Source organism: Thunnus maccoyii, chromosome 11 (assembly GCF_910596095.1).
Source record: "Thunnus maccoyii chromosome 11, fThuMac1.1, whole genome shotgun sequence".
NCBI classification, from domain to species: domain Eukaryota; kingdom Metazoa; phylum Chordata; class Actinopteri; order Scombriformes; family Scombridae; genus Thunnus; species Thunnus maccoyii.
The window spans coordinates 32,075,087-32,094,468 of record NC_056543.1 but is presented as its reverse complement, the minus strand read 5'-3'; the positions used below and the strand labels follow the sequence as shown (position 1 = coordinate 32,094,468).

Below are 19,382 nucleotides of genomic sequence, written 5' to 3'. Positions count from 1 at the left end.
ACTGTTCATTTGCATTACAGTAATTAGATGTTGTGTTCATAATACAGCGAGTGGATTAGATACCTCACAGAAAACAATTACAACTGGGGTACTTGTAGCTTTAATGTTTTTGCTTTTGACAAAAATTGTTTTTAACAGTAATCATAAGGTATTCAACCCTTACTAAGTGCAATCTGCTCTCACAATTGTATGCAGTCTTTCACGAAAATGAAAAACAACATAAACAAATATGACAGTGGTCTTGGCTCTTTACAAGAAACACAAGAGATTGCACAACTTAGCATACTGAGTTGTGCAACATTAACTCATTATGTAATACATTAATACTGTTAAAATTAAATGAAAAACTGTAACACTTCATTTGTAGGAAACTACAATAGCATTGTTGAGACTTCAGTCACATTACATCACTTTGCTGTGCACTTGAAAACATAATGGTAGACGCCTTGTGTCAAAATTACAGGACATTAACACCGCTAGCATCTAAATCAAACCATCCAGTTAAAACATTGACTGACCTACAAATTACACATATTTATTTTAGTTTAAAATACAAAATGTGCAGTACATTTCATTACTTACTGTATATTTAAACAGGCTGTATATACTATACATAACCACCTACTATATTTATATAAAGTAACGTCACACTTTTTAACCATTCAATATTTATCTCAACACTCCTTGCTCTCTTCACACCTTTGCACTATTTGTGTCATGTTTACAGTTCACAGAAATGGTTTCACCTGTATATAGTCATTCATTCCTGGTGTGGATCTTTCTGAAGATTGACACTGGATATTTTTCTTTTGTACATAGTAGCAATGGGGTAGTTTTTTTGTGAGTTGTATAATGATAAATATTAGAGTTAACTATTTGAGTTATGGAGATGGGTTAGGACCATACAAGTGTACACTTCTTCCTACTTTTCGGACATGTATAATTTATGTTTATGAGATTTTGTTTATTGAGAGTTTGCCAAAAAGTGAAAACAGATTTGTGTATCAGAACTTTGTTTTTTCTTCTTTCCTTTCCCATTAATCATCTCATGACCCCTCAGATTTATCTGGTGAATCTTTGGAGGAGCCTGACCCCTAGGTTGGGAACCACTGGACTAAACTAGCTAACTGTATTTGAAGTAGTTCAAATTAGCTCCACCTCCAGCAGCTACAACAGTAACATGCTGCTCTAAGACTGATGCTTCACTATTAACATCTAATGATGTCATACATAATAAACCAAACCAAACCAAACCACTACTTTTACTGCAATACTTTGACTACATTTTGCTGCTCATACTTAGTAGGATTTTCAATGCAGGACTTTTACTTGTAATGGAGTATGTTTACACTGCTGTATTGTATTGGTACTTTTACTAAAGGATCTGAATACTTCTTCCACCACTGGCTACAGGTGGTGTATGTAGTGGGTGTGTAGTTTTTCCGCTGAAAACAGCTGCCTGGTAAGGCCAAAAAGTATGCTGATGGGAACTGTGGGCTACACTCAAACAATGAGCTGAAAGACACTAAAACATTCTGCAGAGTTGGATGCTAATTCTCTGTGGGCTCATCTTGACAAGCAACCTCTTTCACATACCAGTGGTTAATTGTATATAAAAACATTGATTATTGTCACTTTAAGAACAATTGGATGTAGAACAACAAATTGGCCACCCATTTATTCAACTATAACATGCTCAGAAGATCTCTGTATCTTAGAAAATAAAACCAAAATGATCTATAAGCCAGATACTGCATGGGGTAAGTAAGAAAATATGTTTTTTTTGGTAAATTGTGTGAGATGACTCTATATGAGTTGCAGGATTGGTGGTGCCAACAGTAGGTTTTCTGGTTAAATACGATACCTTGTATGGATCCTCTAACATGACAAACCAGCAAGTTCAGCTCAGTTCAGTGTGGCATGGCAACATAAAAACAGCAATAACTCAACTACATAATTCCTCTGCATTTGTAATTTTTTACTGATTTGTTACTCTTCAATTTCCCTCTCTAACCCCCCTTAGACTCTATCACCATTCAGTCCTGTGACACCTTCCTGTTGGACCCAGTTGGTTTATTTCCTCTTCTCAGAGTCTCCAATGAAATAATGATGTCTTCTGATGTGGGTGAATGCTCTGTTTTGGTACTGATAGATCTTAGTGCAGCTTTTGATACTGTAGATCACAGCATCCTGATTCAAAGGCTTAGGCAGTTGGTGGGTGTCTCTGGTCTCTGATTTTCCTCCTTTCTCTTGGATAGTTTTTGTGTCTCACAAGCTCTTTCCTGTGGTGTGCCCCAGGGTTCTGTCTTTGGTCCTATACTATTTGCTCTGTATATGCTTCTCTTAAGTCATATTATTAGCAAATTTAAATGTATCTCTTATCACTGTTAGGTTCTTATCATTGCTTCAGATAGCATAGCTTCCAAGGTTGCTCAGTGTATTGGGTCCCTTTCTTCAGCTGTACAGTCTAATCTTAGAAATCACTGTTATATTTGATCATTCTATGCATTTTGATGCAATATATCAAATTGTTAACCTGTTCATGTTTCTTTAAGAAACATTGCCAAACTCAGGCCTTTTGTATCACAACCTGAGCTAGAGATGGTTATTCACGTTTTTTCTCAGCAAGTCATCCCTGGACGTCTTCAAATGGTCCAGAATGCTGTAATAAGGCTGTTGACCAGGTCCAGCAGAATGACTCACATCACACCCATCTTATCATCTTTACATTGGCTTCCCATCAAGTTTAGGATTCATTTAAAGGTTTGTGTTTTTATATATAGAGCCCTGTATGGTCAGGCACCTGTGGACATCTCTGACCAACTCCATCCTTATATCACCAGTAGGTCACTTAGGCCTTCTGACCAGGGCTTACTGGTTGTCCCTCGCACACACCTGAAAACAAAAGGTGATCATGCCTTTGAAGTGGTAGTTCCAACACTGTGGAACACTCCTCCTATAGACACACAATCTGTGGTCTCTGTTGATGCCTTTAAAAAAACAGCCGAAGACTCATTTATTCAAACTGGCCTTTGTCTTGCCTCATGGTGTCTAGTGTTTGTATTTTGTGCGTGTTTTAAGGTATGTTGTTGCTTATGTTTTGTTTGTTTCTTTTATTGTATCTTACATTGTACTATTTTTATGGTCTTATTTCTGCAACAATTTTACTCTTGTGAAGCACTTTGTGACCTGCTCTGTGAAAGGTGCTATATTAAATAAACTTTAGTCACTTATTTACTTACTAGAACTGTCAAATAACTACAATTACAGACCAGGCCCTCCCTGATCACCAGCTACTTTGAAACTGGAATGTAAACCTTGAAGGCTAAAGAAGGGCACAGTTCACTGAGTGTCATAAAACAGAACTTAACAGGTGGAGACAGGTCTCAGACAACAACAAAACATTTTATGTAACAAGCTAACAAGATGAAGAAGTAGTAGTAATGTTGCAGCATGCAAGAGGCTGTCAAATAAACTGATGAATGAGTTCAAGGCCAAAGACATTAATAACATGAATATCTGAAACAGACTTGAATGGTTTTTGATGTAGTGAGCCCATATCCTCAGGGTGTAACCACCTGGTTGTACTGCACAGCTGTAGGGCTGGTGTGTAGAGGACTAATGTTCATCCTTGTTAGGGCTTATTCATATCTACAATTACAACTCTACAGTAATTATAAGCTATATTATACTGGTCACAGAAAATACTTGTTTCTGATTGGCTTGCAAGGGTCTTATGGTCAAATGCGACTTTTTGCATAGCTTTGAGAGATCACAAGGGTTTACATGAGGTAAGTTTTGTCGTCTACCTGTATCTGTGAGGGTCTGGATGGATATCTTTTTGAATGTGTTAACACAGACACTCAATGTAACAAACGGAACTGCATACACACTGCTGAAACAGAATTTTACTGTCAAAAGGGATTTGATCAAATTGTCCAGGGATTTGATTTGATCATTCAAGACTACCTGCTTTGCACGGCCAAGAAATAGTCCTGCACAAAACAGTAAAACCACCACTTGTCGATTTTGTTTATTGTGCGGATTAAACAAAAGAGGTACAACATGTTAATTAGTGATCCTAAGAGGTGTTGGTAGACCAGTTTATTTAATCTTTGGACAAAGCCAAGCTAGCTGTTTCCATCTGCTTCCATTGTTAATGCTAAGCTGAGCTAACTGTCTCCTGGCTTTAGCGTTTTATTTAGTACACAGACTGATATCAGATTTGTTATTGTCTGCAAGGATACAAATAAGTGTTTAACCACCAGTGTAAATCAGTATTCAATGTAAATTAAACTGCAGGTGACTGTAACAGCTTCAGGCTCTGTTATAGCAGTTGCATTAAATTATGAGATTATGCATGTTAGCAAATTCTCCTCCTGTGTTTGTAGTTACACTTTGAAAACGAGGACTGTGGATTTTATCCCCTATCACTTACATTGCAGGTGCATTATGAACGGATGTTTCAATGGCCAGCAGGAACAAGAGAAATGATTACAGTGAGCAAATATCTTTTTGATGTTCTTATGGCTGCCTGACATGTGAACCTGTTGTTGAACTTGAACGAGAACTCCTTTGACAAACGCTGTCTGGGTTGGCTGCTCATGGGGAGACCTTGGGTTGAGGTAGCCGCTGAGCGACAGAACAAGGTTAAGTCTTTGAAGTGTGAATAGTTGCCAGAACATTAAAGTCAGCGGGACACTCCAATTATGAACCATTCCTGCTGGGTTACAGGAACTTCAGGATTCCTGGGTACACCCTGACTCATCCTGGGTCAGACCAACCTCCCTCCCTCAGCTGTGCACAGGCCACAGCTCACAGTGGGACCCTGAGGGCTTATGCTTGGGCTTATGTTGATCATAACCTGCTGCCAGTTTCCATACTGAAACTTTTGTGACACAGTGTCTTCATTTATCTTGCCGCACGCCTTTTATACACTGTGATGTGAATCTACAGTAATTATGTACTGAAAAATTGATTAAGAGAGGTGGATCACAACTCAAACTTAAAAAAGAAAACAATGTTGTTTGTAAAGTTTTCACAATGTCATTAAAGCCCTTATGTGTAGAATTCCTAAATGTCTAGCTTTGGCGACTCCTGGTGGTAGTATAAAGCAAAAGAGAGCAATGCAACCTGTTGATGTATTACACCAATTTTCATCAGCATAGTCTCATTTGACTGCACACAAAAGCTTATTCAAATAATTTAAAAGATGCTGTATGTGTTTTGTTTTTTTTGTTTTTTTAAAAAAAGCTTTAACCTAAAGCTTCATATGCCATCATTTATCCATCCAAGCCAGGGCTCCAGTCTGTGCTATGCTTAAATGTAATGATGTACCCTAACCTGAACCTTACCTTAACATTAAACCAAGTCTTCACACTAAAATTAGTGATTTGCGTTATGGGGATTTGCTTTTTGTCCTCAAAAGGGAGGAGAGTCCCCACAATGTGCCTGTGTAACCAGATTGATGTTCCCCCACAACACAAGGAATACCTGGTACATGTAAACACATACGTTCACTGCGGACTAATATGACCTCTGTTTTTAATTAAACTTTTACAAATTACACCTGGGACACACAGTCTGCATGAACCTCAGCAGTGCTTGTGCGTCGCTGAACTGCTGCATCTCGCACGCTTGCAGCATTCACACAGACTGCGGCACTTCTGCTGCGAGCATTATCTTTCTACATAGAGTTTGGCTTTGATAATGGCCATCCATAATAGCATGTTCCATAGCATTTCATTATAAATTTTATTTAGATTTAGTTTAGACAGTAAAATGTTCAGAAGCGTGTGCTCAATCGTTAAAAATAAATAAACAATATGTGAGGTGAAAGGGGTTTTCTTTCTGATGGGAATGGTGGGGTCTGCTTGGGGATACTGTGTCAGCCAGATACAATCCTCACAAAGGACAGGTTTTTTAAATTAATTTTATAAATCATTCCGCCAGTTAACCCCCCGCTGTCACCATTCCAAGTAAAGAAAATCCCTCCAGATGACACTAAGTTCCCAAAACGAGCCAAACACACTCTGACAAACAAACCTCCAAACTGTCAGGAGGGAAAATGGCAACAAATAAGGAAAATAACACCAGATCTCCATATGGAGGCAGGTGAAACAACAGGCAGGAGCTCCAGTTTGAACTAATATCACAGAGAGCAAGCAGGAGTCAAGAAAAGAAGCTCTGTGTGTCACCGACTCTCCACGCTGGAGTTCTCCGCCAGAGATGCTCCCTGCCCCGGCGTGCACCACGCAGGCTGACCCGCAGTGGTGACGCTTCATGTCTGTGACATATTCTACAGATACAGACATTGAAACCATAGTGAAAGGTGTAATGTTGCTGGTATGATGTTATTATGATTGTCAACAGGTAATTTTCTCTGTCTATTTTTGCTGAGAACTGCATGCGTCACACAGAAAAATTAGGCGAGACCCGAAATCTTTAGATGACGCGATGCAGCAGTGAGACGCGTGTCTCACGCAGGCTGTGTGGCTGCTCTAATCTGTTAAAATGGGCACCGAAAGGAAAAGAAAGAGGTCCCGCAACGCACATGCACTGCTCACGCAGCCTGTGTGTCCCAGGCGTTACAGTAGAAGAACAGTCCTGTCATTCAGGTTTATATTAACTTTGTGATATACAAGTCATGAAAACAGACAAAAGAAAGAAAGAAAAAAGGAAAACTCAGATGAAAAAAAAATGACAAAAGGAGAAAAAAACTTTGTTACAATGTTTTCTGATACATTCTCTGTTGCATACTTTTCTTGTCACACTTGCACCTTTCCATTAATAATTGTCATGCTGTCCTCCTTCTTTACGGTTTCTCCTGCTCTGTTTCCTTCTTGTATCTACCTGCTAGTTCTTGTTGAATTCCTTTAACTTTTCATTATTCCTTTACAAAAACAAAAACGGATCCGTATGATGTTTGTTCTCAGGTGGCAGATCTGCAGCCCGTCTATTCTCCATGAACATTTTCTGCTCTACTTCCACCTCTCCTTCCGCAGGGCACAAACAACCCTGGCAACAAGCGGTGGTGTCGAAAGGAGACTGGATGGTTGCATCTGTGACTCCACACTGCGTGGCTCATCTGATTGGTCAGCCAGCTACAACCAATAAAATGCAATGGAAGTCAAGCTTCCAAACAAAATTGTTCATGTTCCACTAGGCTTCAGCGGCACTTCTTCACCAGCACATTGTCTCTGCAGGATATTCCTACTGTGCTCATGTGATCATGTTAACGGGATAAGTGGAATGAACAGAAAGCCTCATCTACTAAAACCTTTTAATTCACTGTCCCTCTCTCACCTACTGACCTCCTGCATCCTTGCATACTTGGGAATGAACTTCTGACAGTTCCGTGTTCTGCTGTTTATTTTCAATTTTCACACCTTTAAGCTCATGTCTTTGAACTTCCCTGTCTTCAAAACAGAAATAATCCAATTAACTTCAACAATTGTGATGCCTGAATATGAGCCATGCAGGACTCACATTGGGGCTTGGTTGGGAGCTCCCAATCTCGTGGAAGAGAAAGTGATCAAAGACAGTGACCTCAGGCAGTGGAACTAGGTCATTCACAGAAGAGAGAGGACTGAGTGCACATCCACCACATCCACACATAAGCACAAACTGGACAGATGATATGATGATGGTTTGCCCGCTTCTGGTCCATGCACACTGGCCTAATGGACTCCTGTCTGTCACTGTCAGTTATTTGTGTGGGGATCCCTTACACACACACACACACACACACACACATATATTTACATATATATATATATATATATATATATATATATGTGTGTGTGTGTGTGTGTGTGTGTGTGTGTGTGTGTATATATAAGGGATAATCAACAAGTAGGTGTTCATGGAGGCAAGTATGTGTTCCACGTCGTGCCTTAAAACGATTTAACTCACACCTACAAGTTGATTATCCCACTTATACCATGGTCATTTGCCAGCATTATAAAATAAAAGCATTCACAAATTTTTGGTTTAGTGTTTTGCACTCAAAACAGTTTTGCACTCAAAATTGAAAGGTTATGAAGCAAGAGCTTACCGTTGTCATGACAACTTGCCACACTATACTCGCCACCAGCCTGAACCGAGGCATGAAATTCATGTAAGGTGTCATTGAGCATAACCACAGAGTATGTCACCAAATCAATGTTCCTTGGTTTTTAGTAGACAAAGTCTCTCAGTATATTAACTGCCCATTCTGTTGCTTTTTTGTATTAATCTCATCCTTCTCTTCCTCTATCATTTTATGCTCTTCAGGTATCAGTTCCTTGTGTCATTTTTTGCTTGGTGTCTTTCTTTTCTTCTCTATCTCTTTTTCCTCTGCTGCATCTCATTCTTCAAAACTTCATAACAAGTAAGCTTTAAGAGCTGTGCTCTTTAATATTGCTATGGTTACAAGTTGGGTAGTGGATAAATTTCGAACGGTGATTAAACTTGAACTGAACTATGTGTGCATTAAACGGTTTTAACACACACCTGCCGGCCAATCAGAGACTATACACCCAGACCATGGTATAAATATATATGTGTGTGTATATATATATACAGCACCGGTCAGTGTGGCTGTTTTCTGGTTCCGGTGGCATGGAATGAATGAGATTGTGTCCAGACGATCCGTATTTATTGAATTAAGTTATTAAGTAGGCTAAGGACTTATTCATCCATTTCTCTATAAATACTGGATGGTTGACTCAAGGTGCATGGTAAGGTGCAAGTATCATTTCATGTTGTACAAAGCAATGCAACGATGCCGGCAAAATGCTCCAAACAAACAATGTGCAACACTGAACAAAATTGTCTGCGAAGAAATATCTGATGAATTTTACACAAACCTGCATCCTGTGAATGATCTAATTGCAAGTCTAAAATCAAAAGTGGAGAAATGTGAGGGGAGTTTGGGAACTCTTGAATTCTTTACTAATGACTCTGCCAAAATTCTATCATAACTCAAAATTGATCAGGACACTCTAGGGAATGAGAATAAAATCCTGCGATTAAAACTGGATCAGCTGAAAGAGCATTACTAGCAAAAAATAAGATTGATTTATATGTTCCAGGACAACTGCATCTGCTTAGAAAGGATTTTAATAGATTGGAAAACCACCTCAATGAAGTGTGTGGTTCCTGTCCTGCTTTAAATAAAACAAAGGGGGTAATAATACTAACATGTAAAAAACATGTAAATAACCATAATTAGTAAGGGGGGTGATGCAATCGTATTTATTTTATTACTGGAGCCACTGGCACATGCGATTGTCTCCAAGTATCACACCAATAAAAACAAAATCTACCCAGCACCATCCATCCATCCATTTTCCACCACTTATCCAGGACCGGGTCACCGTGGCATCAGACTGATTAACCAAACCCAGGCATCCTTCTGCCCGGCAGCACCCTCCAGCTCCTCCTGGGGTATCCCAAGGTGTTCCCAGGCCAGGAAAGATATGTAATCCCTCCAGCGTGATTTGGGTCTGCCCCAGGGTCTCCTACCAGTTGGACATGCCCAGAACACCTCCAGAGGGAGGCGTCCAGGAGCACCTATCTCTAACTGTGCATTCACACCCAAGATTCATAAGTGACAGAGCAGCCAGCAGTCGTTCATTTTCAGTGAAAGCTGGCAACGAAGGGCTTCAGATGCCTCGGCAGAGGCAAGCAGTATGATGCCAGTGCCAAGAGCGTCAAGTTCAAGTTGAGCAGAGTTTAACTTTATGCAAATTAGCAGCGACACCACTGATGCCGAAGCAGTAACCAATTGCAGAGCAGGATTTGATTTTCTCCTGCACCAACGCCTGTACTAAAGTTCCTAGAAAACATCTGTTCCATTCCATATTGACAATACAAGAGAAATTGATCATTGTGTTATCCGGTTTCCCAGAGCTGTACGATTCGTCATTGTTTGTTTGTTGTTCATGTACTTTGCAACATACTGTTAGGATATATCCTGCATGTATAGTGGAATTTAGAGAAGGGGGGGAGGAGGGGGTATATTTTGTTTGTTTTATTATTTCTGTATTATTTCCTGTTTTATTTACTTACCTCTCTATCACCGCCCTGGTATATCTTTATTGACAGAGGTTACTTGTTGACGTACACCTGAAAACCTGTGTGTGTCCGTTTTTCTTGTGGCAAATTTTTAATGTTATTTTCCACAAGGTTAAATAACATCAAAAATTTGCCACAAGAAAAATGGACACACTTTCACGTTCAAGTGAAGAGGAAGGTGTATCCAAACTTTTAACTGGTACCGTGTATAGTACCAGTCAAAAGTCTGCCTGGTTGACTGCTTTGCACACTATTGGCAATGTCTCAACCAGCTTCAAGATATAGTCACCTGGATTGGTCTTCAATAAACAGGTGTGCCTTGTCAAATGTTAATTGGTGGAATTCCTTGCCTTCTTAATGCATTTGAGACCATCAGTGGTGTTGTGTGGTAGTGTTGGTATACAGTGAATAGCCCTATTCCTGTACTGTAGTAATCCATATTATGGCAAGAACAGCTCAACCAAGTAAACAGAAATGACAGTCCATCATTACTTAAAACATAGAGGTCAGTCAAATTTCAAGAACTATGAAAGTATCTTTAAGTGCAATCACTTAAAGAGGAACTATTATGCTCATTTCAGCTCTAATTTTTTATTTTTGGACTCCACTGGAGTAGCTCTGCACGATTTAAAGTTAAAAAAAACTCCTTATTTATCTTATACTGGCCCTTTATGCAGCCCCTCAATATACACGGTTTCTCTTACACTACATTTCAGCTCCTGTCTCTTTAAGGCCCACTCTGTTCTGATTGGTCAGATTTACGTATCAGAGTTGTGTAACTTTACCATCATTACAAACCAAACATTTCCTGCTTTACTGCTTCAAATTAAAAGCTTTTAAATGACTAAATAATGGGAGACTTTTATTGTGAAGAATTTAAAGGAAGTAAAAACAAGTTCCTCACTGGCTTTGCGGAGCTTCGTTGGCTGCGCTAAAAACTGGTAGGAACAACAACATATGGAGCTATTAGAGCTATTTGTTCAGTGGATCAGTTAGAAATGATGCAGGGAGGACTAGTACAACCAGAAATAGCCACAGTGAGATGTTTTATGAGGAGCTGCAGACAACCAGCACACCTCCAACAGGTAGACTACTTATTTTATTTTGCTGTGCTGTGTAATGGCATTGTGTCTTGGCGTAACTACTCTCGGAGCAGAGCAGCAAACTTGCGCACGCTGTGCACGTAGCAATGTGCACAGCATGCTCTCCACTCTCCATAACCTGTTGTTCCCCTTCTCCTTTCCACAAAGTTAGGTTGTAAAAAATAGGCAATAAATGAAAAATGCAAAGCAATAACCACCTTTGACGTTCTACCCTACATGTTACACGGTGTGCTGTCTCTATGTTATGGGTGTATAAATAGGTAGAGGTCTGTCTGCAATGAGTCGATGAGTAAAGTTTTAGCTCAATAGTCCACGCACTCATTTATGATCTGGGAGACTCCAGTTTGAGACCTGGTGTGGGGACCTCCTTCGTAAGGTAGTTTATTGATGAACACTTATTGTAACACTTTAATTTTCTAAAATTAAAAAGGTAATAAAAACAAAAACAGGATTTTTAATCCACACTCCACAATTTCCACTTTTATTCAAATACAAATACAAATACAAATATTTTCGCTGCCTCAACAAATACAGATACAAATACAAATACTGGGCTCTCTGCACACCCCTAATGGCTACCACTACATCCCATCTGGTTTACACTTAGTGGGACCATCATTTGTTTTTCAACAGTACAATGACCCAAAACACACCTCCAGGCCATGTAAGGGCTATTGGCTATTTGCATCAGATGACCTTGTTTCCACAATCACCCAACCTAAACTCAATTGAGATGGGTTTTGGGAAAACCAGCCTTGTTAGCATATTTGTGAACTCTTTCAAGATTTTTGGAAAAGCCTTCCAGGTGACTACCTAAGGTTCACAGATGTAAGATTATTTAAATACATCTTCTGATGCACCTGCACACATCAACAATGATGTAACCTGGGGTTATTGGGTGTTTTGGGTTTTGAACAGCTTGTGTTCAATTGGCACTTACTTGTCCTCCTGGATCCAGAGCCACCTTGAGGCGTTCTCAGCTGCTTCAGTGGTGGTGCTCTGCTCCTTGCTACTCCTGTGATGCCCGGCGCACTTAAGGGTTTGTGGAGTGAGTGCCCAATGAATCGTCTGCAATGTACCTTGATGAGCATGCATCTAGCCTTCCAGCCCTGCGTGCAATAGTTGATGACCAGCTGTTCATACTTAGTCCTCTTACTTTTATGAGCCTCCTTCATACGGTCCTCCCACAGCACTGTCAGCTCCAAGATGATGATGTTTTTGGTGTTCTCTGAGACCAGGAGGATATCTGGCCTGAGAGTGGTACTGAAAATGTCACAGGTAAACCTCAGCTGTTTCTCCAGGTCTGCAGAGAGCTGCCAGTCTTGGGCGGTCAACCACGATCCCTGCTGCCTTCTTATGTTCTACCCATGGCTGCTCTCCTGCCTTGACAAAAACAATTGCACAGGTGGTGGTGTGCACTGGGCTGTGGCTGCTGATTCCCTTGCTTCTGCAATAGGTTTCAGCACCTGGTTATGGCGCCAAGTGTATTGGCTCTGGTCAAGTACTTTTGGGCAGGAGTCTCCACTTTGCCCCAGCTAAAGAGGATTGCTGGGCTGGGCAAGACATCGTATGCCACCTGAAACATGACAGTGATGTGGTGCGGTGCTGCTTGTCCATGTGACTTTCTGGTCCATGTCAGCAGCTCTGCTCGACCTTCCTTCTTCCACAGAAGCCCTTGCCTCCTCCTGAATCTGCCTTCGTTTCTCCATCCCCTTGCATTTCTCGTACCATAGCGTTGGGAACATTCCCAAGCCTGCTCTCCCATGGGTCACTACTCCCAACAAAACTGTGGAGCAGTCATGACTCCGCTTCCAGGACAGCATCCTCAGCTCTCCACTTCCTTCCATTCTTCACCACCACTTCTGCCTGGGCCACCTTTGGTTCACTAGAGTCTCTGTACATCAGCTCTCTTGTGTGTGTCACCTTGAACTCCACTTCCAAAGACTTTAAGGGCAACTGAAGCTTTGTGATGTTTCCATAGAGGGTGATATTGATAAGGTTTCCGAGGAACCCCAGCAAACTCCTGGGACAGCCACTGACCTTCCTCTACAAGGTCTCTACGGTGGAGCTGGGAGCAGACTATCCTTGGCAATATACCATGCTGGTATATCCACTCTTTCCAGTTCCTGGCAGGTTGACTGAACAGATATGGAGTCCTTGAGGCTGCTGTCAAAGAACTTGCCCAAAATCTTCACTGGCTTCTCTTAGACGGTTGGGATCAGTGACTCATCGTAGCTGAAGATGAACCTGTCCATGACTCAGCTCTTCTTCAGCATGAGTGATCGTGACTTTTCCGGCTTGAAGCCCATCCAAGCTCACCAGATAAGTTTTTCCATTCCTTGAAGGATCCAACTGCATCCTGGCACTGACTCTGTGGTGACTGTTAGGTCATCCATAAAAGCCCTAATTGGAGGCTGATGTGTCCCTGATCGGGTCCGAGGGCCCTGGCACTCTGCAGACTTTATTGATTGATCACATTCACCCATTCACACACATTCATACACTGAACAGGCACAGGGGCTACCATGCAAGGTCCCAACCTGCCCATCAGAGGAAATCTAATCATTCACACCGGGAAATGAACCGCCGAACTGCCGATTAGTGGATGACTCACTCTACCTCCTGAGCCACAGCCGCCCCAGTGTCATCTGTGAACTTCAGGAGATGCCTGTCATTTTAGTTACTCTGATAGTCATTTTTATATAGAATATACAGTAATGGGGACAGGACACACCCCTGGGGTGAGCCTGTGGATGACAATCGCTTCTGGGATAGAGCATCATTAGCCCTGACTGTCTGGGGCCTACATGTTATGAAGTCCAGTACCCGTTTCACCATGCCAGCATCAAGATTAAAAGTGGACAGTAGTTTACTAGCTAAAATGTGTGGTTGGGTTGTATTATTAGCTAAGGAAAAATAAAAGCCTTGCATGAGTTTTTGTACCCTCAAGATGCTTGTACAGATAATTAAATAAAGTAGGATTATTTTTGTGCCAGAGTTTTTTGTGCTTTCTTATCTCACAAGAAACCCTGGGTTGCAGGCCAAGCCTTTGTGGTCCTTCGCAGTCCTGTTGGTGTCCTTCCCTGGCTATTGCTGCTGTTATTGTTATTGTTATGATTGTTGTTATTCTGTCCGTCCCCCTCTCCTCCTCCCCCTCTCCCTCCGCCCTCTTTCTTTCTCTCTCTCAACCCAGCCGGTCAAGGCAGATGGCCACCCACCAAGAGCCGGGTTCTGCTTGAGGTTTCTACCTGTTAAAGGGGAGTTTTTCCTTACCGCTGTCACCAAGGGCTTGCTCATGGGAATTGTTGGGTCTCTGTAAATTAAAGAGTATGGTCTAGACCTGCTCTATGTGTTGTGATTTGGCGCTATATAAATAAAAATTAATTGATTGATTGATTTTAGCTGTTCTGAATGTGCAGGTCGATTTCCTCCTTTGAGCAGGCCAGGTTCCCATTCTGTTTCTGCCCCAGCAGTGGTTTGGTGAAGCCAAAGGGATTTGCTATGAAGGAAGCCCACTTTCTGGCTTGCTCCTTCCGACGTCTTTGGTGGAATTCAGCTTTGCGCAGAGTCATGAGTCTTTTCCTCAAGATGGTCCACAGCTCTGCCAAGGGGTGGTGCTGTTCCTTGTTGGCTTCCTTGTGCTGCTTTTTGAGGGACTTCAGCTCCTGTTGGATCTGGTGGATCTTCACTGCCCTTAATTTCATGCTGTAAGGTGTTCAGGCTTGCCTCTTTCTCCTATACACAAAACCTCTTCAGGGCTAGACTGGTGATGATGGTTGTCATCGCCTGCAGCCTTCCCTCCATGTCTCCCTCCACAGATGCTTCAAGCACCTTATTGACATCCTCATTGAACTGGGGTTCTCACTCCCCCCCCTCAGGCTCCTCTGGGGGTATTTCTCCATGAGTCATTCTGTTGCTTGATCTGGGTTTCCTAACAAACACACAAACAAAAAACAAAATAAGATTACGAATGAGAGCATGCAGAAATCATTAGATAACGGACACCTCCACAGGCACAGGTGCCGTAAAAGGCCCCTGTCCTACAGCACCTTGAGCAATCCCAGACACATCAGCTTAGGAAAGTGTCATGGCGGCTTTCTTTGTTTTGACTGAACCCTTTGACTTCTCCGCCAAGAATATTAATAATTAATTTAGTTAATAATTAGTCATACAACATGCAGGCTTGGGCCCTCTGACTCCTTTAGCCCCATGGCCTGTGCCTGGAGGGCCTGTTTGATCATTTATCCATGCTCCTGGGCCTGGTTGGTATATCTGCCTTATTTCCACCTCTGCATGTCTTGTACAACATCATACTACAACAGTGAATTACAGAGAAAATCATGAATCTCATTGTGCAAAAAGTACATCTCAAACCACATGTAAAGTGGTCTCAATCAATCAATCAATCAATCTTTATTTATATAGCGCCATATCACAACAGAAGTCATCTCAAGGCACTTTTCACATTGAGCAGGTCAAGACCGTACTCTTTAATTTACAGAGACCCAACAATTCCCCCATGAGCAAGCACTTGGCGACAGCGGTAAGGAAAAACTCCCCTTTAACGGGTAGAAACCTCAAGCAGACCCCGGCTCTTGGTGGGCGGCCATCTGCTTTGACCGGTTGGGTTGAGAGAGAGAAAGAGAGAGGGAAAGGGGGAGGGGGGACAGAAGAAAAACAATCACAACAACAAACAACAACAAGCACAAGCAGCAACAGCCAGGGAAGGATGCCCTCAGGACTGTGAAGGACCGCGAAGGTTCGGCCTGGGAGTCAGGTTTTTCTGTGAGACGAGAAAGCACAAAAAACTCCGGGGAAGAAGCAAAGTTAGTGACATGCATTGATGTTACATGAATGCATACAGATGGAGAGGAGGAGGAGGAGAGAGGAGCTCAGTGCATCATGGGAAGTCCCCCAGTAGTCTAGGCCTATAGCAGCATAACTAAGGGCTGATCCAAGGCGAGCCTGGTCGGCCCTAACTATAAGCTTTATCAAAAAGGAAAGTTTTAAGCCTACTCTTAAACATAGAGAGGGTGTCTGCACCCCGGACTGAATCCGGTAGATGGTTCCATAGAAGAGGAGCCTGATAGCTGAAGGCTCTGCCTCCCATTCTACTTTTAAAGACTGTAGGGACCACCAGTAAGCCTGCATACTGGGAGCGCAGTGTTCTAGTGGGATAATACGGTATTATGAGCTCTTCAAGATATGATGGTGCCTGACCATTAAGGGCTTTGTAAGTTAGGAGAAGGATTTTAAATTCTATTCTAAATTTAACAGGAAGCCAATGTAGTGAAGCTAAAATGGGAGAAATGTGATCTCTTTTTCTAGTTTTAGTCAATACATGTGCAGCTGCGTTCTGGACCAGCTGGAGAGTCTTTAGAGACTTGTTAGGGCAGCCTGATAATAAGGAATTGCAATAATCCAGCCTAGAAGTAACAAATGCGTGAACTAGTTTTTCTGCATCTTTTAGGGACAGGATGTGCCTGATTTTTGTGATATTACGTAAGTGAAAAAAGGCAGTCCTTGAAATTTGATTTATGTGGGAGTTAAAGGACATATCCTGATCAAAGATAACTCCCAGATTCCTTACGGTGGTGCTGGAGGCCAGGGTAATGCCATCCAGAGCAGCTTTATCATTAGCTAATGTGTTTCTAAGGTGTTTAGGGCCAAGCACAATAACTTCAGTTTTATCTGAATTTAGTAGTAGAAAATTGCAGGTCATCCAGGTCTTTATGTCGTTAAGGCATGTTTGGAGTTTGTTTAACTGATTGGGTTCATCTGGCTTCATTGATAAATATAATTGGGTATCGTCTGCGTAACAATGAAAAATTTATGGAGTGTTTCCTAATAATATTACCTAAAGGAAGCATATATAAGGTGAATAGAATTGGTCCAAGTACAGAACCTTGTGGAACTCCGTGTCTAACTTTTGCCTTCACGGAGGATTCATCATTCACATGTACAAACTGAAATCGGTCTGATAAATAGGACTTAAACCAGGTTAATGCAGTTCCTTTAATGCCAATTAAATGTTCCAGTCTCTGCAAAAGGATTTGATGGTCAATTGTGTCAAATGCAGCACTAAGATCTAACAGGACAAGTATAGAGACAAATCCTTTGTCTGATGCAGTTAGGAGGTCATTTGTGACTTTCACCAGTGCTGTTTCTGTGCTATGATGCGCTCTAAATCCTGACTGAAAATCCTCAAATAAACTATTGTTATGTAGAAAGTCACATAACTGATTAGAGACTGCTTTCTCAAGGATCTTGGATAGAAATGGAAGGTTAGATATAGGTCTATAATTGGCTAAAACACCTGAATCAAAAGTAGGCTTCTTAAGAAGAGGTTTAATTACAGCTACTTTAAAGGACTGTGGTACATAGCCTGTTACTAAAGACAGATTGATCATATCTAGTAAAGAAGTGCTCACTAAGGGTAAGGCTTCCTTAAGCAGCCTAGTTGGGATGGGATCTAAGAGACAGGTTGATGGTTTAGCTGAACAAATCATTGAAGTTAGTTCAGACAAGTCTACTGGAGAAAAACAGTCCAAATATATGTCAGGATTTATGTCAGGATTTACTGCCGTTACCAAGGTTCCTGTGTTTGGGGAGAGAACGGTGCCTGTTGAGGGCAGGAGATGGTTAATTTTGTCTCTAATAGTTAGAATTTTATCATTAAAGAAGCTCATAAAGTCGTTACTACTGAGAGCTATAGGAATACATGGATCAGTAGAGTTATGACTCTTTGTCAGCCTGGCCAAAGTGCTGAAAAGGAACCTAGGGCAGTTTTTATTCTCTTCTATTAATGCTGAGTAATAGGCGGCTCTGGCATTACAGAGGGCCTTCCTATATGTTTTAAGACTATCTTGCCAGACTAAGCGAGAATCTTCTACTTTGGTGGAACGCCAAATCCTTTCCAATTTTCGCGATGTTTGCTTTAATTTGCGGGTTTGGGAGTTATACCATGGAGCTAACCTCTTACATTTTATTATCTTCTTTTTTAAGGGGGCGATTGAGTCGAGTGTTTGTCTTAGTGAGCCTGCAGCACTATCAATAAGATTATCAATTTGGGAGGGACTAAAGTTAACATAAGAGTCCTCTGTAGTATTGAGACATGGCAGTGAATTCAGTATTGACGGAATTGCTTCCTTAAATTTATCTACAACACTATCAGATAGACATCTAGTGAGGACATTTTTATCTAATGGTGTATAATCCAGTAATAGGAATTCAAAAGTTATTAAGAAATGATCTGATAAAATAGGATTTTGTGGAAAAATTATTAAATGTTCAATTTCAATCCCATAAGTTAGAACAAGGTCTAGGGTGTGGTTAAGACGGTGAGTGGGATTATTTACACACTGAGAGAAGCCAATTGAGTCTAATAATGAGAGAAATGCAGTGCTGAGACTGTCACTATCAACGTCCACATGAATATTAAAATCACCTACTATAATTACTTTATCTGTACTAAGGACTAAATACGACAAAAACTCTGAGAATTCAGATAGGAATTCAGAGTACGGGCCAGGAGGACGGTACACTATAACAAATAGAACTGGCTGTAAAGTTTTCCAGGTTGGCTGGGAGAGACTAAGAACAAGGCTTTCGAATGAGTTATAATTAAATTTAGGTCTGGGGTTGATGATTAGGCTTGAGTTGAAAATGGCTGCAACTCCTCCTCCTCGGCCAGTGTCTCGAGGAATATGAGTATTAATATGACTGGGGGGAGTGGATTCATTAAGGCTGACATATTCTTCATGACACAGCCAGGTTTCAGTGAGACAAAATAAATCAATACGATGATCTGAAATTAAATCGTTTACTAAAACAGCTTTAGATGAAAGAGATCTAATGTTCAAGAGTCCACATTTAATTATCTTATTTTGTTGTACTATTGCAGCAGTGGTTTTAATTTTTACTAGATTTTCATGAATGACTCTTCTTTTATATACTTTGGATTTAATTGATTTATGTGGTCGGGGGACAGACACAGTCTCTATGTGGTTTTGGGTGGGTAACTGCTCTAATGGAAGCGCAGAGAAGCGTGTAGGACTGCAGCTCTGCTTCCTGGTCTCAACTCTGGGTTGTCATGGTTTTGGTTTACTAATAAACTTGGCCATATTTCTGGATATGAGAGCAGCTCCATCCAAAGTGGGATGTATGCCGTCTCTCCTAATCAGACCAGGTCTTCCCCAGAAAGTCTGCCAATTATCTATG

At 41.3% G+C, this 19,382-nt stretch overlaps 1 pseudogene; it reads right to left on the bottom strand.

The window, feature by feature from the left end:
* Positions 1–11,688: 11,688 nt before the first annotated feature.
* LOC121906987 lies at positions 11,689–14,196 on the bottom strand (annotated as a pseudogene).
* Positions 14,197–19,382: the final 5,186 nt, after the last annotated feature.